Below are 19,984 nucleotides of genomic sequence, written 5' to 3' on the forward strand. Positions count from 1 at the left end.
CTCTCTCTCTCTCTCTCTCTCTCTCTCTCTCTCTCTCTCTCTCTCTCCTCCCTCCCTCCCTCCTTTCCTCCCTTCCTCCCCCCTCACTCTCTCTTTCTCTTTCCATCTATCCTCCATCCTGCCTTCCCAGTTTTGTTAGGATGTTCCATATTAGGCTAGCATTTCCTTTTTGTTCTCCCTTCTCTTTTATTGCTTTTAATTGCTTCCATGCTTTTGTTTTCCCTAGTCTGGAGCACAGTTGCAAAGGTCAGCCTTCAGGAGATAAATGGTTCACCACTGATAAGACATTCAGGAGATAGGGCTGCAGTCATTAAACAGCTTCTTTCTTTGGAGTAATATAGTCTATACCATTTCAGGGGAAAGAAAAAAGGAACGTCAGTGAATAGGAAAGTTATAAAGTTCTCAGATTAGCCATGAACACTGAGCATTGAATGACTTCTCTGGAGAAGAATTTCAATGGCAGATGTTGTCCAGTGCTGGCTCATGTAACACTGAGACTTGAACATAAATGGATGAATGAAGGGGTCATATGCAAAATGAGAAAGCCTTGGAGAAGGGGCTCAACTGGGAATTAGGCAGCCAGTGCTTAGCAAATCAAACTTCCAAAGGTATACCTTGTATGTTTGTCACATATTTATTTTGTAACTAATCAAGTGGAAGTCAGAGAACTCATATTGCAGTTTTGGCTCCCTTTCCTGTAACTGAATGCAAACCTTGAATTGTGCTCAGCTTGTAAAAACAAGAAAGAAAACTCAACTGCTGCTGCATTCTCATTTCTGTCTTATCAATAGCATCTATGAAGTTGAAAGTGAAGAGCAGGAGTAGTGGTCCTTAGACATGGCTGTGAATTCTCCATGAATTCCTTAAGATACTTCCTAGGTTTGGGTTCTAGGATCTCACCCATATACCCTGTCTGTCATCAGCTTCATGGTGGAATATTCTTGTGCTTAAACACAAATACCAGATATCCCCTGGAGTGGGACCAAAGCAATAAATGACATGAGTAGCAATATTATGTACTTGTATGATTTCATGTGTTTTCCAACCCCATTCACACTTCAGAATCATGTAGTTTAAGGACCTTCCCTACCTTAACCTCCAGTAAAAACAATATTCTAAAACCTAACAGGTTGGTCGGTATTATTGTTCTCCCCAGTGTGGGAGAATTTGAGGGCAGGGAGGTGGGAGTGAGTGGGTGGGTGAAAGCACACCCTCATAGAAGCAGGAGGAGGGAAGATGGGATAAGGGGAAAATGGGGAAAGGGGATAATATCTGAAATGTAAATAAATAAAATATTCAATAAAAGCAAAAAACAAACAAACAAAAACACCTAACAAGACTCTTCTACCATAGAACTAGTATATGACAAGTGTTCACAATAAAGATTGCTGGATACATGAAAAAACTGCTCAAACTCATAACTAAAACCTTTCAAATAATGTAACCATCCATATTATTGGCTTTCATTGGTGTCAAGGACAATGATGGTTAGACATAGAGATATTTCCATAGCAATGTTGGACATGTAGAGTTTGAAATATGATTATACTAGGAGATCCTATGGCTCAGCTTGAATAGGTTATTAGAAGAATTTGGCTGTCCAGATGAGAAATCCTAGAGGTTCTAGATTCCTATAGTTGGGCTGTTTGGCTCCTGATCTTAAACTATTGCCCTTCATAAAAACCCGGAATTATTGCAGTAGAAGGAACATTTTGAATTTCTTCATGGTCATTACGATTCTATTTGAATGACCTTGAGTCTCTCAAACTTCAGCTTTTCTCCTTCCATGCTACTTATAATAATTCCTAAAAATATTATAAAGGTTACTGGAGGGAGTGTTTGCATAATACTGACAGAGGTAAAGTCTCTGCATTATAGTCAGGTTTAAAATTGGTAGGCAGGATCAGTACCATCACCCCATCTCAGGGACTATGGACATTTCCTTGCATCTTAAATTGTAACAATAATGCCTATTTTTTAAGATTGTTGTACATTTGAAAGTGCAGTATTTCTGAAATCCTTGTGCTGTATTTCATAGAACAGCAGTAAGTCTTTGCAGCAATAAGTAACTCTTTGCAGTCCATTTTATTTTGTGATACCTTCTTCTTTTCTAGAATCAGTTGAGATGAACAGGGTCTGGCTACTCTTATAAAGTTGCCCAATGTCAATAAAAGAACTCAGAAGACCCAGGAAATAGGTGGGCTCTGCATGAACTGAGCTGGCAGTATTGCAGGAGCTGGGGTGGGATGGGTGAGAGTAGCTCTCTGGGATGGAAGCCCTACACCTGAGTGCCCAGAGGCTTCAGTTATGAACTACTTTGTAGTTTCTGCCTGTTCTTGCAGTTATCTGAGTTATCCCTGAGGGGGCAATTATTTGCATACATCATTCCATACAGCATAATTAGCTACTTATCATACAGAGGACACTTGTGATTCCAAATTTAAACAATTAGGAAACAAATGCTGTTGATTCCTGACAATGTATGATAATTATTGATGAGAGCCCGTTGACTTGAAGGTATCATGAAATCCCAGAGCCCTCGGAATCCTCAAGTGATTGTTCTAAAAATGACATTTTTCAAAGTTCATAGCAAGCAATCCCTTAAAATGCAACATACCATGACTCTTAGTTTATTTCTGAAATAATCAATGTGATAATTAGTTCTTCAGAATCCTAGAATGCCAAGATGAAACCAGATAGAATTGGTAGCTAATAGAAATATTTCACAAATGGAAACTTCTTGTTTTCTATCAATGAGTCTAGGGTTGTTGGTTTTCAACCTGTGGGTCATACTAGATATCCTGCATATCAGAGGTTTATTATCACAATTCATAACAGTAGCAAAGTTGCAGTTTGAATTAATAACAAAAATACTTGTATGGTTCCCTATAATACAATATGAGGCACTGTAATAAAAGGTTACCGCAATAGGAAAGGCTGTTCTAGGTGATTGAGAGTTCTGATTTCATCTGCATTGCTTTTTGTCTATCTGATACATGGTAGTAGAATATCAGTCATTCTCTCTGTGACATGGACTGGCACTATTATAGTACTGACATGGGACATGTCTTAGGAATTCTCAAAGTTCCAGAGACATTGGAATGATGGATGGCTGTACTTGAAACATTTGGTGAATTGCTTTTCAATGGAGCACTGTGATTTTCTAATATAAATTTTATGAGCACACAATCATACATAGTAATGGGTTTGAGAAAAAGGCATTTACATGCAAGTATATCAAGTACCTTGATCATATTTATATGGTCCTTTTCTTTCTCCTCCTAGACTTTATGTAGATGTATATAATCATATATGCATATGGGACATGAAGGTAGGAAGGAATGGCTAAGAAGAAAGAATAAGGGGAAAAAACACTATGCGTTTTTTCAGCATTTGACAGCACACAGAGAGAGGTTCTCTGGTTTAATATGTCTTTGAACTTTATTGTTCCACATAATGACATTAACAAATTTTGTCTGTCAACCCCATCATTTCATTAAGGATAGAAAATCCTAAACTCTGAGGCTGGAGATAGCTAAATGGCTAGGGACATTGGCTGCTCTTTAGAGAACCTGGATATGATTACCAGGACCCTCACGATGGCTAATCACCATCTCTAATTCAACTTCCAGGGGATTTGGGTCCTCTTCTGACCTCCATGGGCACAGTGGATATAAGGTACACAGACATATGTTCAGGCAAAACAGCCACACATGTAAACTAGGAAGGGTAAAGGAAGAGAGGGAGGATGGATAGAGGGTTGGGGAAGGAGGAAGGGAGGGAGGGAGAGAGAGAGAGAGAGAGAGAGAGAGAGAGAGAGAGAGAGAGAGAGCTCAACTGGTTAAATGCTTACTGTGTAACCATGAGGACCTGAATTCAACTTCTGGGACACATGGACAGAGCTGGACATAATATTGATTGCTTGTAATCTCAGTTCAGGGCAGGGAAAGACAAGAGTGTCCCATGGGAATTCTGGCCAATCAATTTAGCTAAATTAGTTCCAGATTAGTGAGAAATCCTGTCTCATAAAACAAGATGAATGGCTTTCTCAGAAGTGACACACATCTAGTTCTATATACACACAGATGCACATGCATGTGTGAGCACACACACACAGACACACAGACACACAAACACATACATACAAAGAAAGAAACAGAATAGAAAGGAGTAGAATGCTTATCCTTTTGAGTCTTTTGTAGTATGTTCATCACTATATTCGTCTTGCCTAGCACAGTGTCTGATATCTAGCAGGTCCTGTATAAATATGTGTCAAAGGGTGCTATACAAATTCAGCTTTGATGAAAGGAGTATAGTACTTTTTTTGTTTTTAAAAAATATTTCATTCTATGTATGAAAGGTGTTTTGCCTTCCTGTATGTCTGCACATCGTGTGCATGCAGTGCTCCTGGAAGCCAGAAGAGAGCTTTGGATTTCCTGGGACTGTAGTTACTCAGGGCTTTGAGCAGTCATATGGACACTAAGAATTGAACCTCTGGGTCCTATGGAAGAGCAACCAGTGCTCCTAACCACTGAAGGATCTCTCCAGTCCCTCCTTCCTTTTCTAATTGTATCATTAATTATCAGCATAAATCTGTGGAGTATAGGATTTCTGTAAGTTTAATTTTTATAGTACAGTATTATACTGGTGGCCAGGTATCTATTTAATCTTGATCTTTATTTTACTTGGTAAGCTACACATTTCAATCTTAAAGAGAATAAGATTAAGTTTCTAAGTCTTGAAGTAGGAGAAAGAAATTCCTTAACTTTCTCCTAGACTTCAATTTATATTTAGAAACATTGCTAATGTCTTCTGGGGATTGTGAGATGCAGGGTGGGGGGGCAAGCTACCATACCCTGTTTTCTTAAGTCTTAGATAATGGCTTTATGTGTCTTAATCAAGTCTCCTTACTTTCCCTTGTTCTGAATCATTTACCTACAAACTGTAGTCTAAAACCTTAGCCAACTGGGGATAGACACAAATACAGCTCCTCTAACCTGTGATTGCCTGTGCAGAATCTTCATGCCAGAGATGAGTTAGTCCAAGCACTGTTTGCATTGTTAAAGTCATAGATGAAAACACATAATCCCAGCACCTAGGGACAGAGGTGAGGAAGCGATATAAGCATGAGGCCAGCCAGGGCTACAAAGAGAAATTCTATCTCAAAACAAAGAAATAAAATGTTACTAGTATCTCAGTAGAAGGTTAGTATTTGAGATTTATGACTGTAATATAAAATATTATATCTGTTCCGCTTAGTGTATGGGCTACAAGACTAAAATAATCTCAGCCTCTGTTTTAGAGTCTTATCACACTTTTAAATTGCAAATCAGCTAACTTACTTTGACTCAGTAGCTATCTTGGCCCAAGTGCTGAGTGTAAATGTCTAACGGGCCTCTAGCTCACAGTCCAGCTGTTCTACTTCATATGGGCTGTTGGTAAATGGGCAACACCTGCAAGTGGCCTGTGAATCCTTCTGACTGAGGAGAATTGCTCTTTTAGGTTTGGAACCTAAGGAGTAGACTTCCTTGTTTATATTTTCTCATGAGATTTTTGCTTAATACTTATTTCAAGTTGTACAAATATACAGAATGGCCATGATTTTACCTGTCACTTATGTGTTTGTTCACATCCAAATGTATGTGGCTAATATATGGAAGTGCAGAAATCCCAGTGTGTGGAGCAGACAAGTTTTTAGGGGATGTGTAGATTTTACAGCTCTATAAGCAAATAAGGATTTAGAAACTAGTGGCTGAGGAGAAGCCTCAATGAGTAAAGTTCATGCTCTGCAAGCACAAGGACCCAAGTTCAATCCCTGGAAGTAAAAAGGGCAGGCTTGGTAGTATGGCACTTGTATTCCAGCACAGGAGCTCCCTGGCCAGCCAGCTTAGCCGACTTAGCGAGGTCTATGCGAGTGAGAGGTCCTGTCTCAAAAATCTAGATGGGTAGTGCTGAGTAATGACAGCCTATGTTGTCTTCTGGTGACACATGCACATATACAGGTACATCTGCACACATCTCAGACACACACACACACACACACACACACACACACACAGAGAGAGAGAGAGAGAGAGAGAGAGAGAGAGAGAGAGAGAGAGAGAGAGAGAGAGATCCCATCCCTATGAGAGTGCTATTGATAAGAGTTTTACACAGAGCCTGACATATTCAGAGGCAGATGCTCACAGCTAACCATTGAACTGATCAAGGGGTTCCCAATGGAGAAGTTAGAGAGAAGACTGAAGGAGCTGAAGAGATTTGTGGCCCCATGGGGAGGGCAACAATACCAACCAATCAGAGTTCCCAAGGTCTAAACTACTAGCCTGGGAACACATAGGGAGGGCCACATGGCTCCAGCTGTATATGTAGGGGAGGATGGCTTTGTTGGGCAAAGGTGGGAGAGGAAGTCCTTGGTCCCATGAAGGCTGGATGCCCAGTGTGGGGGAATTTGAGGGTGGAGTGGTGGGAGTGGTGGGGTAGGTGGCAGCACATCCTCATAGAAGCAAGAGGAGGGGGGATGAGATAAGGGGTTTCTGGGTGGGTGGGGGTAATGGGGAAAGGGGATACATCTGAAGTATAAATAAAATATCCAACAAAAAAAGAGTTTTACACACAGTAGTTAACTCTTAATAAGGAGCAGGATAGCCCAATGGAAAGCATGTGGTCTTTGGAGGTTGAACTTTATTTGTAGTTAGAATCGGGTCTTACCAGCTGTGGTTTTATAAGAGGATTTAATCCCTCTGAATTTACATTTATTTATTTTTAAGATAAATAAATAATTTTTTGACTAAGAACGTTAATATATCAAGATATGAATGAAGAATATCAAGAATGAAACATATCAAGGATACCACATGACAAGATTTCCCCTTCAGTTGACATGTGAATGCATAGCTATGATATTTCTATTAATAATATGTTGGTTTTAATAGGCAGCATTTGAGTTCTTATACCCTTTAACGCACTAAAAGAGGTCTTGGCTAATTTCCAGCAAACATTATAAATAAAATATTTGTTCTACTGGCTCCTTTTCTATATGTAAAAGCCTGAAGTGCAATGGAGGTTCAAAATCTATTTTTCTCTTGCCTTTTTATACTATGGCAAAAAAACAAAAAACAAAAATCTGCTTTGATGACGGATTACAGCTATCTGAGACAAAGAAGTGGAGAAAATAAAACAACATTCCAGTTTTGTATACAGTGTTGGTCTATAATTGAATTTGGGATCAGTGAAGGCTGTTTGCTTTTATTTAGGCTTCCTGAGTCACATCAGAGATTTTTAACATCCTTTCCAGGGACTTGACCCTCCTTTGATAGAGCCGACCCTCACTGTCCTTTTATCAGGAGCCCCTCCTTTAATTACTATGCACCATTATCTTTCCTAACTTGGGAACCTAGGAATGGAGCAGTTTGAATTTCTACCAGCATCACCAGAATCTCCTCACTACGTCTTTTTTTCTTGAGACGAGGGAGATGTTAGTTCTAAAAAGAAAGCCTGGCTCAGGTTTCCAGGATTTGTGTTTCTTTTTTGGCAAAGTTCTCCTAGTTTGTGTCTTCGAACAGGGCTTTAATCACCTGGGCTCATGCTTGGCACTGAAAGCTTTAGGAGTACTGCAGAAATGGTAGATTAGCCACATTTAACAAAATAGAAAGTTTTCATTGTGTCATAAAAAGCTGTATTGATCTTGTCCAGGCATTGACTCCAGGGCCTTTTAACAAACCACTGTGTCTAGACTTGCAGGCTAGAGCCCACAGTGAGAACAAAAGAGGGACTGGCCTGCAGGCTGCCCTCTCTCCTCTGCAGGAAAGGCTGGGGGAGTAGCTACCAATGCAACTTTCTCAGTGGGGCCGTTCTTAAAGGACTACCATGATTTTATTCTGCTGTGGGGAAAGTAAAAAGGTTAGGAGGTTTGTGGCAGGTGCTCAGGTGACAGACACAACCCAGATGCTGGCTTACCTGGCTTCAGGTGTTTGCTGACTTCTATCAGCATTGACTCTCTTTGTGATGTGTTTATAAAAAGATAAAGAGGTAAAGAGAGTATGTCCTGTGGGTGTGTGGAGAGGTATGTGAGAAGGGGCTGTCTCAGCGGGCCCATGCTGAGACATCCCTTTCCCATGAAGGACCAGCCACAGGATGGTATAGTATAGAACAGAGTTTATTCAGGGCATGGGGAGGGGAGCCAGGAGGGTAGTAGAGGGAGAGAGAGAGAGAGAGAGAACAGAGAAGTAGAGGAGTAGAGGCTGGGCATGACCATGTGGAGAGAGCAGTAAGGGAAGGGCAGAGGGGCGAGGGGACAGAGGGAAGCTAGAGGCAAGAGATCAAGAGATTGAGAGATTAAGAGAGTAAGAGATTAAGAGAGAGAAGGCAAGCAGCCCTTTTTATAGTAGGCAGGCCTACCTGGCTGTTGCCAGGTAACTGTGGAGGTGGAGTTTAGGACAGAATACTAACACTTTGTCCCTAAGGAAGTCAGTCTGAGTTCTGTGGTACTAAGACCCCCAGCAAAGTAGGAGTGCTACACACAGTGGGAAATGGCGGCTTTGGGGTCACTGATCAGTTCAACTGCATTTCTGTATAATTCCCTATAACTTTAGCCCTTTTAGGCCTACATGGCAGATTCGAAAAAGCGTGGGAAATTGATACTCCCAGTATTTGACTGACACATTCACACCATGTGTAAACTAACCAGATAATCATCTAAGATCTGGTAAGAGAGGTGATTAGGTGTTCTATTAGAATCATCTGCAGAGATTTTAACTTTTTCAAAATATGGAATATTCCAGTCATTAAGAATTATGTAATTATAGTAAAAGTTATTACTGACATTAGAATTCAACCTTCAGATTGACGAAATGTTAATACACCACCTCATTTCCTTGCTTTATGTCTTTTCATAAAGACTTTGTGTGGCTGGGATGGTAATCGAAGGGTAATGCATAATACAATACAAAGGTAATGTTTACAAAGGTAATGTATAAGGTTTCATTCAAGAGGATAAGGAAAGAGGATGGAGAACAGCTTGGACTGTATGGGATAAACCTGTTTCACAAGGAAGACTCAGTCTTGGTCCCATTATTTTCTCCCTCCTCCGAAGTATTCACTACATAAGATTAATGAGAATGTCCCTACATGGTTTTTGTTCTTATTAATAGAAATAATACAACAGTCAGCCACTACTACGTATAGAAACTGCACTGTTGATTTATACCCTCCCATAGTTCATATTCATTGCACTATATGTTCTGGGATCCATAAAGGGAACATTGAGCCCACTGTAAGTATTCTTAGTGTTTGTCCTTTTTCAGTGGTTTCTCAATAATTCTGCTACCCCACTTTATTTTTCCATGATGTGAATTTCTTCACTTCTAACGTGTGTTAACTTCTCACATTATCTCATTTACTCTGGATACTTGCTTAGTTTGTATTTTTGGGTTTTTTTTTGGGGGGAGGGGGCTTGAAGAGGGGGCTATGAAGTGACAGCATGACCACAGAAGCTCTTATAAAGAAAAACATTTAATTGGAGCTAGCTTACATTTCAGAGGTTTAGTCCAGTATCAACACGTTGGGAAGCATGGAGGCATGCAGGCAGACATGGTGCAGGAAAAGGAGCTGAGAGTTCTACATCTGGATCTGCAGGCAACAGGGAGAGAGTGAGTGAGCCACTAGGCCTCAAACCTCAAAGCCTTTTCCCAGTGACACGTCTGTTGTTACTCCAACAGAGCCACAATTCCTAATAGTGACACTTCCCATGGGCTTGTTGGGCTATTTTTATTCAAACCACCAAGATGTTCAGAGTGGAGAGGTTTGCTGTTGAGATGGTCTAATTATAGACTTACTGAGAGAGGATGTAGCAAAAACATTGCCTAAGGTGCCTGTTCCACTGTGGCACTGTCATTCTTCACTTGTTTTCACCATAGAGTAGAGAGAAATTTGGAGAAATAAATATTTTAAGCCTACATAGGTTATAATTGATATTTTTTGTTTCTAAATATTTGTACACTTAAAAATTCTGTGAGCCTTTCAAGATTTTATATTTCTTTCTGAACATGCATCTGATTTTGGTACTACCATGTATATGCTATTGTTTTACTTGTTCTGAGCTCACTGTGAATCCCTTTTACTCCCACTTTTAATTCCACCCTTTCTTCTCTCTCTTTTTTGTATGTTGATGCATGTGTTTGCATGCATATATACATACATATGTATATATACTTATTATATATGTATATATGTATTATATATAATGTATATTTATACCACACACACACATGTATATGTATATGTGTGTATATGTGTGTGTGTATGTGTGTGTGTGTGTGTGTGTGTAATATATGCCAGGGTTTGGCATTGAGTCTTTCCCAACCATGACCCATTTAGTTTTTGAGACAGAATGAGTCTCTGAACCCAGAGGTCTCCAATTTGGCTAAGTTCTGGCCAACTAACTTCTGGGATCATCCCATCTCTGCCTCTCCAGTGCTAGGATAAGAGATGCATAACAGCACACTTGATTTGTTTTTATTACTTTACCAACTGAGCTATCTCAGTAGCCCTAATGTTTTTCATCTTCTTTCTAGATCTATGCCACTGGTACATAGAATAAGTACCTACTATGTACTTTGTTACACAGTACAATTCCCTCAGTTTGTAAATTATAGAAAAAAGCAGGTGGAACAAAAGTAACAACATGCATTTTATTCTAATGGACCTAGTCAAAGGTGAGAGGATATATAGGCTTGTAGTCATGTCAATTTATACAACTGTTGAAATAAAAATTTGAAAACTCACTTTTAAACACCTTTCTAGAAAGGCAACCTAGGTTTAAATTCTACACTATTTAAATCACATTTATATTTAATGTGTAACTTTTTAAAAAAATCTTTAGAAACAACATGACACAGAGCTAGACTTTAAATTCATGATATATTTACTTGCAATTTTTCCTTGGTTCTACCATGTTGGGTTTTAGGAGCAACCCAAAAGGCAAGTGAGTGCACTTTATCTCTCCTGATGCGCTTGTTAGTGCCTCTTTCTATGTTTGTTAGGTTATAGCATGACAGTTGGGACTCTAAGTCATAGTACTGTGCTCTGATTTCTGATGTAGTTGTGTAATAGACCCAAGCATGGCATCCTGGGTCAGGCCTGGGCTCCAAACATCAATTTACCTGCATGTTCCTCTGGGCATTCGGTCAGGTTGTCCTCCATTATGAATTAGAATGAGTTTCCTGTGACATAGAACCACTCACCCAGCAATCAGAAGAAAAGGTGGAAAACTGCAGGCCTTCTTGTATGGGTCTACTCTGATAGGCTTATAATATGAGCATCTTAGTGAGGTTTCTATTGCTTCAGCGAAACAGCGTGACCAAAATGTGACTTGGAGAGAAAAAGGTTTATTTAGCTTATACTTACATGTCACTGTTCATCACTGAACAGTGATGAACTCAAACAGGGTCGGAACCTGGAGGCAGAGGGAGTGATACAGAGACCATAAAGGAGTGCTGTTAACTGCCATGCTCCTAATGGCTTGCTCAGCCTGCTTCCTTATAGAACCCAGGATCCCCTGACCAGAGATGGAACATGAACAATGCCCTGGGCCCTCCCCCATTGATCACTAATTGAGAAAACATCTTATAACTTGATTTCATGGAAGCATTTCCTCAACTGATGACTCTCTGATGACTCTAGCTTGTGTAAAGTTGACTCACAAAACCATCCAGAGCAAGGAGGAACTAGAAGGAACTCATAAGCCCAAACCTGAAGGAAGGGCAGTTTTGAAAGAGAGAGAATCCTTCCCCCACTGCTATGGGAGCAGTAACCACATAAATGAAGAATGCAGGGTTCTGTGTGTCAAACCCTCCTTGTATTACCAAACAGTTCAATCACTTTCCCATTCTTTAAATGAATGATTGTGTTGAGGAGACAAGATTAAAAGTGTTCCTTTCAAACTCTTTGCTCTGGTGAAGGAGGAGGAAATGTTCTCAAGGCATCATGGGTATAGAGAAAGAGATCCCCTCTACAATGTAAAGTGCTCTGTTGGGTTTATCACTTGACCAGCAATTAAAAAGAGAAGTGGGTAGTGAAAAAGAATATGTCATTAGCTTTTACTCACGAGAATCCTAGTGGCTAAGGGAAAACTAAATATGCAACGTATTTCATAACTTACTAGTGGAAGTCAGTCGGTCATATGCAACCCAGTTGGCTTCACAACTGGTTTTCTAGAACGTTCCATTCTTCCTTGAACATGTCTTGTGGAGCCTTCACCTCTGTGTGAATCTCAGACAAGTATAATGGAGCTACTCAGAAATAGCGGTCTTAGACTATTTTCTCTGCTGGTTTCACATCTCCAGGGCTAGGAGATTGGGGCCCTACACTGTGTCATGAGCCACACAAAGATGCCCACTGCAGCACTCACTGAACTTCTCATCACTCACTGATTAGCTAGCTAGGCTTTCTTAATGACTACATTCAAAAACATCCTGCTTCTTATGACTATATCCCTTTATACATGAACTTTTACCAGCTTAAATGTCATCTCTGGTAGGGACTCATGATGGACTACACTGCCTCTCACGTGCCTGGACCAGCTATGAGATCCTCATCACACTGAATTGGAATTCTGTGTTCCTGGGGCCGTTCTCAACAGATGTGAGAGCTAGTATTTCTAACACTGGGAACTGAGCCAAGGACTTGGTGGTCTTCGTGCTGTGTTAGTTATTTTTGTGTGGTTGTGACCAAAATACTCAGCACAAATGGTTTAAGGGAGAAAATACTTCTTTTATCACATGTTTGAAAGGATCTTCATCAATCACGGTGGGAGAAGCATGCAGTAGGATGGCACAATTCATAGCAGCTGGATATGTAACAAAGTCTGCTTGCCTCTCATCAGACCAGGAAGCAGCTGCTGCCTCTTAGTGGTCTCACAGTCCCCAACACCCATCTCCCAAATAGCACTATTACCTGGAGGATAAGCATTCAAATTATGAGCCAATGAGGGGGTATATCAAACTCCACCTAAAACATATACCTCATATCAATTGTATAAATGATATACATTGATTATTTTCACTAGAAAGATTAACAAATAAACAATTAGAAAATTTAAAGAAAAGTTAAATTCCTATCCATTTCAGCAAAACGTAAAGCTGATAGTGAGATCCAAGTCTTCAAATTCAAAATCTTCATCAGTACAACTCATGCACCCAATTAATAGTTAAACTATATGAGGTATCCCATTAGTGTGACCATGTAAGTCCTTGGCGCTCAACTAACATTCAAAACAATTTAGCTTTAGGGCTTTTCTTCTTTTGTAAAAGGTACCTAATTATTCCTCTCTCCTGGGACTCATGTGCATTTGGCACTTGGTACATTGCCAGCACAGGGCATGCCTTCGACCCTTTATTCCTTGCAGAGATGAACAAAAATTTAAATGTATTGTAATGCAATTGAGAGCAATGCAGACTTTAGGATGCCATTAGCTTTCTAGTGATTTCAGTGAAGCGTGGTTTTCCAGGCCATTCTTTCATGGACTGGGGGAGCAGTCCTCACCAGGATGCTGGCTGTTTATTTTCTAAGTGACAACTTGATTTACTGTTTCCGTTCTCATCGCTTTCAAGAAGCCTCTGCAGGATGGTGGTGAGTGACCAGGCAGTGTGCAAAAGTCCATTTATTTCTCTCCTTCATCTTCCCCACAAACAGTCTGAGGATAACGGTTGGAAATGGCCTGAGGAGGCAAGATTTCCCGTGTGTTCCCTTTTTTCATGAGGCTTGCTCATAGTGACACAAATAGTGTCTGCTAGTATCCTCTGTTCTAAAAGCACCCCTGTGATAGGATATGGCCAGCAAAAGATTCCACTGTTTTCCTTGGGGGGTGGGGTGGGGCCTCTGCAGTTGGATCTATCTTCTTGCTTTGTTTGGCCGTAAGGAGACACAACCAGCCATGACTTTCAACCTTAACCAGAAGTGGAGTTCTGTGAGCTTTCTATATTCTGACTAACAAGAGGAGCTGTTATTCCTCAGGTTTTAGTGCTATGTGCTGTTAGGTGGTGTCCAGTAGACATCTAGCAAATACTCATTTTGCAAATACCATCCGTACAGAACCTAACAGACCTTTGAGTGTTGTCTGTTAGGTTCCCAGCTCAGAAAAGCCTTTAGAGTGAAGTATTCTGGTTCTTCCTTTGGTTCTTTAGCATGTTGCATAGAAAGGGAACAAAATCACATAAAACCTGTTCTGCCTCCTGATTCGCCTGTTTCAGCCCAAGGCACCTTTCCAAATTGAGAGGATGTGAAATCCTTTTCCTTTCATGTCCTGTCCCCCAGGATCAGGCAGAAGACTTATAAATGTCTTAGCTCCTCTCTGCCTACAGCTGTGTTTCCCCTGCTTTGGACTCCTTGATCATTCGCATTGAGGAGCAGTAGCCAGAGAAGCCAAGTGATCTGTGAATTCCCAACTAGGGAAGCCATTACTTCCCATTGTGGACAGTGGGAGGAAGCCTTACATGGCCTCTGCTGTTTGTGGAGTGGATGAAATGAGACTGTGGACCAGTCTGAGGCCCAGGCCAGCCCTTTGTCTAGTAGGGAGGGCAGCAACAGCCCATGTGTTTTTGTGCCTCATTAGCTCTGGGTGGGCCAAGCCAGGATGGGCAGCCAGGGTTATCTTTGCATCATTGCAGACTGAAGTACTGCGGGGCTGTATGAGGCCAATTTGAAGGACAAAGGATGGCATGATGTGCACAGTTTCATCTCCCAGGCTCATTAGGAGGAGGTTGGCTCCACTAGCTGTCTGGAGCACAGCAGGTGTTCAGCTCAGGGCCACTGGTTTTAGCCACCCCGGGGGGTGGGGGGTGGGGAGGTGGCTGCATTTTAATAAGCTCTTTCAAGTGTCTTGACTTTTTTCCATCAGAGACTTTAGTGGAAACTTCAGCCTCCTCCCCTGGTTCTCCATTTGGATTGCTCCTGCCTGGGTGGTCCTTCACCTGTCACTACCACAGATTCCCCCCTTCTGGCAGTTTGAACATCATCGCTGAAGTCTCTCACACAGTATGTGCTCTGCACCTGTCCTGAGAATTTGAGGCATACTGAGACTGTGGTGGAAGAGCACAAATAGTGGATTAAGACTCTCCCAGTCCTGTGGTGCCTGGAAGTACCACTTCCTACTGTCTTGGATAATACATCCACATTCTTGCACCTCTACCTTGACACAGGGTCTCTACTCCACCTCATTGGTATAAACATTGGTCTCATGGGCTGCAGAGGCTAGGTGAGTAAGATGGCATTTGGAAATATGTCACACATGCAGAAAGCTGTAAGCATCTGCTTCCAAAATGCTCAGAGTCTCTCTTTATCCAGCCCAGATGTATTTCTCATTTGAGGGCACCCTAAACAATACTATGCCATTTTCCTTAGAGGTTTCTGCTAGGACATATTGTGTCCTTCTATTCCTTCCCAGTAAAATGTAAACTCCACTCCATGAATTATAGGCACCAATGGGCTGAGCCACTGTAGGCAAGCCCTGGGAAAGGAATTCAAATGTGTTTTGTAAAATTGTGCAACCTTTTAGCAGTAACAAATATGCTCCTTCCATTCCTATCAGTAAAAGATGCAATAGGTCAAGCCTGATGTGCATGTCTTGTAACCCTAGCATTGTGCAGACAGAGGTAGAGAAGGATCAGAAGTTCCTTCTATCTTTGGCCACATTGTGAGTTGGCAGCTATCATGAACCTATGTGTCAAAATTAAACCAAACCTAACTAAACCAAATATTTGTTCTGCAATTCCCAATGACTATCTATCTATCTATCTATCTATCTATCTATCTACCTACCTATCTATCTATAAGCATATAGCTATAGGTGTGTGTGTGTGTGTGTACGTGTGTATTCCTGTGCATGTGCGTGTGTGTGTGTGTCTGTGTGTCTGTGTGTGTATTTTGATCTACGGATATAGTTGAGGTTCTAATAAACCAAGCCACCAAGCCACATTTCATATAGTTCATAGCAAGAAAGTATTACACTGGGTATTTTAAATTACTTTGGAATTTCTCTGAGAGTTATTACTCTATGAGTCACTAATTGGATGCTCTCTATTTTGGAATTGTAGAGAAGAGAGTTGAATAAATGCTTGTTAATGCTCTGTATATTTCAGGACTTCAGTTAGCTGGCTATTTGAAAGATCAGTGTCTCATGTATGCTACATAAACTGATTTAAAACCTCCAGCTTTACATATCTAGATCTCATCTAGTGTTTAATCAATTGGACACTTACAAATAATGGCTAAATGATTTGCTGTCGTAAGGAGTTGAGCTCTGCTTTTCACACAATGACAATAACATTTTTATTTTAATACTTACACCATGGATAGTAAACTTTGGCATATTACTTAGATGGATCTCAACAGCCCATTAGCTGTGTGAATGCCTTCTCTCTTGCCAAGACATAACTGTATGCTAAGCTGCTGTGTGCTGTGTTACATAATCCCCTGCATTCATTTTCTCCACCTGTTTAGCTTGAATACATACAAGGTGATTGCATTGTCTTTTTAACCCCGTTCTCACTGTAAGCATCATGTATAGAAAATGAATTTCGGGGCACTATTACCTTTTTTACCAACTGGAGAATTGAATCAACTCAGAAATATATTTTGTTCCTATCTGGTTCTGCCTTTTGATTATGTTGACTGTCAGCCCAGTATGGTTTTCAAGGTGATAAGAGTGTGCCGGAGTCTCAGCTACTGGAACAAATTAAGATAGGTTGGGTTTTAGGAGAAAAATAATCTCCATTCTGAGGGTGTGCAACAGGATACTTTTCTAAAAGTCTTTCTCTGTCTCCTTTGTAGCTTTTATTTGCTTGGAGAGACTGGGTTATGTATTGGCAGGTCTCTCCTCTCAAAACTCAGGCAGAATAAATCCCAGGAGTTACAACCAAAAATACGTTTGCAGATCTAGAATATTATTCTGAGAAGACCCCTCAACCTTCTATTGTTTTCACTGGACACCTGCTGAAATGAGATAGCTGGGTAGTTGATTTGCCATTTTCGATCCCCTCCTCTGGCCCAGGGAAGAGAGAAACTGGACAAATTCACCATTAAGTGGGGAGTTCAGGAGGGGTGTGAGCTGCTTCAACAGTCTCCATTAGAGATGTGCCATGGAAGACAGTTGGCTGTATACAATTTTCTGTGAAATATTAGCATAAATAAATGTCTGATTTGCATTGGCATGTTCTCTCTCACAATGATGTCATATATTATTTATTTATTGTGGTATTATTCTCTTTTCTGTGGTAAAGCCTCCATTTGTTTTTCTTTATATGGCCACCTACATTAAAATAAAACATTTCTCTTACTTTAATTATATTCTGAGTTCACAGTAGAAAAGAAAGCATTTCTTTTGGTAAGCAGATGTGGCTAACTTTGGGGACGGGGAAGTTGGTTGTGGCTCACTTTATCTAGTGTCAGTTTGACTTAGAAGTCCACAGCTCCATGGAATCATTCATGACCTTAAAGAGGTTAGCTAGGAACATGTGGCATATTCTGAGTGATAATCACAGGGACACATAAAGTCTAGAAGTCCTTCAAACTCTGATTATACTGTGGCATCTTGGACACTCACATTTTTTTAGCCATCAATCTTTTTCTTCATAACATAAAGACATGAATTCAGATAATCTCTAAAATATCTTGTAATTTGAAAACTCATCATTTTAACAGACTTCTCCTCTAATTATACGAAAAATATTAAGCATGGTCAGGTACATTAAATAATATCCTGGTACCTTGCTGTTTTTTGTCAAAGCTTTCCCCTTTGAAGGGTCCTCCATGATTAATGTAAACTCTGCATTGCTCTCCTGGCTCATCTGTTCTAGCTCAATGGTCACAGTGCATCTGATTGTCTTCTGTTCTAGATCAGGATCATTTCCAGGTCTCTTGTCTAATTGTATTTTAACAAATGTGTTTCATCACAAATGAGAAGAGATATAGTGACAATAGACAAAGCAATAGAGATTATTTTGCATATATTTCAAACACACAGACAGGGTCAAGTTTCTGCTACCTGACTTTTTGAGTCTATTTTTGATAAAATACACCAGGCATAAATGCATGTATATATTGTTCTATATATATGTGTGTATCATATATTAGATACATATATTAGGTTATAGACATATATATGGGTATATACACACATACATGGCCAAATATATATATATATATATATATATATATATATATATATATGTGTGTGTGTGTGTGTGTGTGTGTGTGTGTGTGTGTATTGTTATATGTATCAATATATACACGTAGATGGATATACACACACAAGCACACTCACACACACATATATGGAGAGAAATACACATATATAAATAGATGGACACATACACACATATGGATGGACACACACACACATAGGAGGACACACAAATATCTGCTATAGTTTAGCTAAAGGTAAGCAGGTCCATTTGCTTATGACTGTAAGTGTACAGATATATGCAGATAGACATGTTACTGAGCACCTGTGTGGCATATAGAAGAAACTTCACTTCTTTATCCCTCAAGCATTTCTAGCCTTAATTCCTGTTTTCACAATGTTATGATCATAACACACGATGATTAATTTAACTATTCATAGTGGAGTTTTGTCTCTCAACATAGTAAGAGTTCTATCTCATTTTATTACCATGTGATTAGAAAATGTATGTTTTATTTTGCTAAAGTGATTTATGTAGGACTAAGATGGTTGATAGGGATATGAGCTGAGCTGGATTTAGTTTTGGCTCATAATATTGAAATGTAGTTTAGCTGAGGGAAAATAGAATACCCCCAACTTCAGTTTACAGCCCCCAATCTTTTAGGGGGATCTATGTATCTACATGTATCTTATTGCCAATTTTCTTTTATTAGTTAAATGCTTTTGAATAGCGGTTGACCTGTGGCTGGAGAGTTGGCTCAGTGGTTAAGAGCATTGACTGCTCTTGAAGAGGTCCTGAGTTCAAATGCCAGCAACCACATGATGGCTCACAATCATCTGTAATGAGATCTGATGCCCTAGCTACAGTGTACTTATATATAATAAATAAATCTTAAAATAATAAATAGCAGTTGACCAAGTCTCATATGAAATAATACATTTTGAGTCTGCCTCACAAGAAGACACATGCACATCCATGTGCTGTGTGCCAAAATTGTGACTCCAATAAACTGCAAGTTGATCACATTAGCTCTCTCCTATTTAAAGATACCTTTCTATTTATCTGGGTGTCGAGACTCAAGATTAAACATGTTTGACTCCTTGAGAAACAGTGCTGAAAGGAGACTAGGCCACACAGCCCCCTGGGTTCTCATTCCATGACCTTCTCCAGTTTTCTTCCCATGTTCAGCTCTGTCTTACACTACCTCTAGGATTAATACACATGGATGCCCTGATAGACACAGCAAGCATTGTCTACTCATGTGTAGATACCTGTATCATCTGTTTCTTTCAGAAAACAGTGGTTCCAGAGAAGAGGCCTACTAAGACAGGCTTTGACAAGGGAATTTTAAGATGTCAAAGCCTGAAATGTGATCTTGAGGGGAATAGAGATTGCACTGTAATCCTGTCTTGGACTTGTTTTCAAATTTGGGGAATATGTGTGTAAAGCTAAGTTCCAATCAGGGAGGGACATTCTGAGATGAAATCTCTCATCTGCCCAGGGCACAAGACCTCTTTGCTTGAATCTAAGGGTTGTGTAGCTCTCAGGCCAAAGCTCTCTACCATGTCTCGTCCTATGCCCTTTTTTTCACCTGACTTATCTTCTGCAGTCCAATCTTCTTCTTAATAACCCAGCCACGTTCATTCCATGAGGCTCCTGATTTTACCATAAAAACCACAGTTAGCTAGGTTTTTGATGGATGGAAATCAAAGCCAAATCTTCTAGGGTAATTGATTTTAAATTATTGTTTAATAAAAGGTACCAAGAGCTAAGAAGTCTTTTGTCAGAAAGGACAGTTAATTATCTAT

The 19,984-nt window shown here is 40.1% G+C and overlaps 1 protein-coding gene across 1 annotated transcript in view; it reads left to right on the forward strand.

Annotated features, from left to right (window-relative positions):
- Positions 1 to 19,984, forward strand: part of Nrxn3 (neurexin 3) — a 1,478,337-nt gene that overhangs the window by 364,918 nt on the left and 1,093,435 nt on the right. The window lies entirely within an intron of this gene.

The sequence above is a fragment of the Grammomys surdaster genome, unplaced genomic scaffold, assembly GCF_004785775.1.
Source record: "Grammomys surdaster isolate TR1022 unplaced genomic scaffold, NIH_TR_1.0 279, whole genome shotgun sequence".
In the NCBI taxonomy this organism is placed as follows: Eukaryota; Metazoa; Chordata; class Mammalia; order Rodentia; family Muridae; genus Grammomys; species Grammomys surdaster.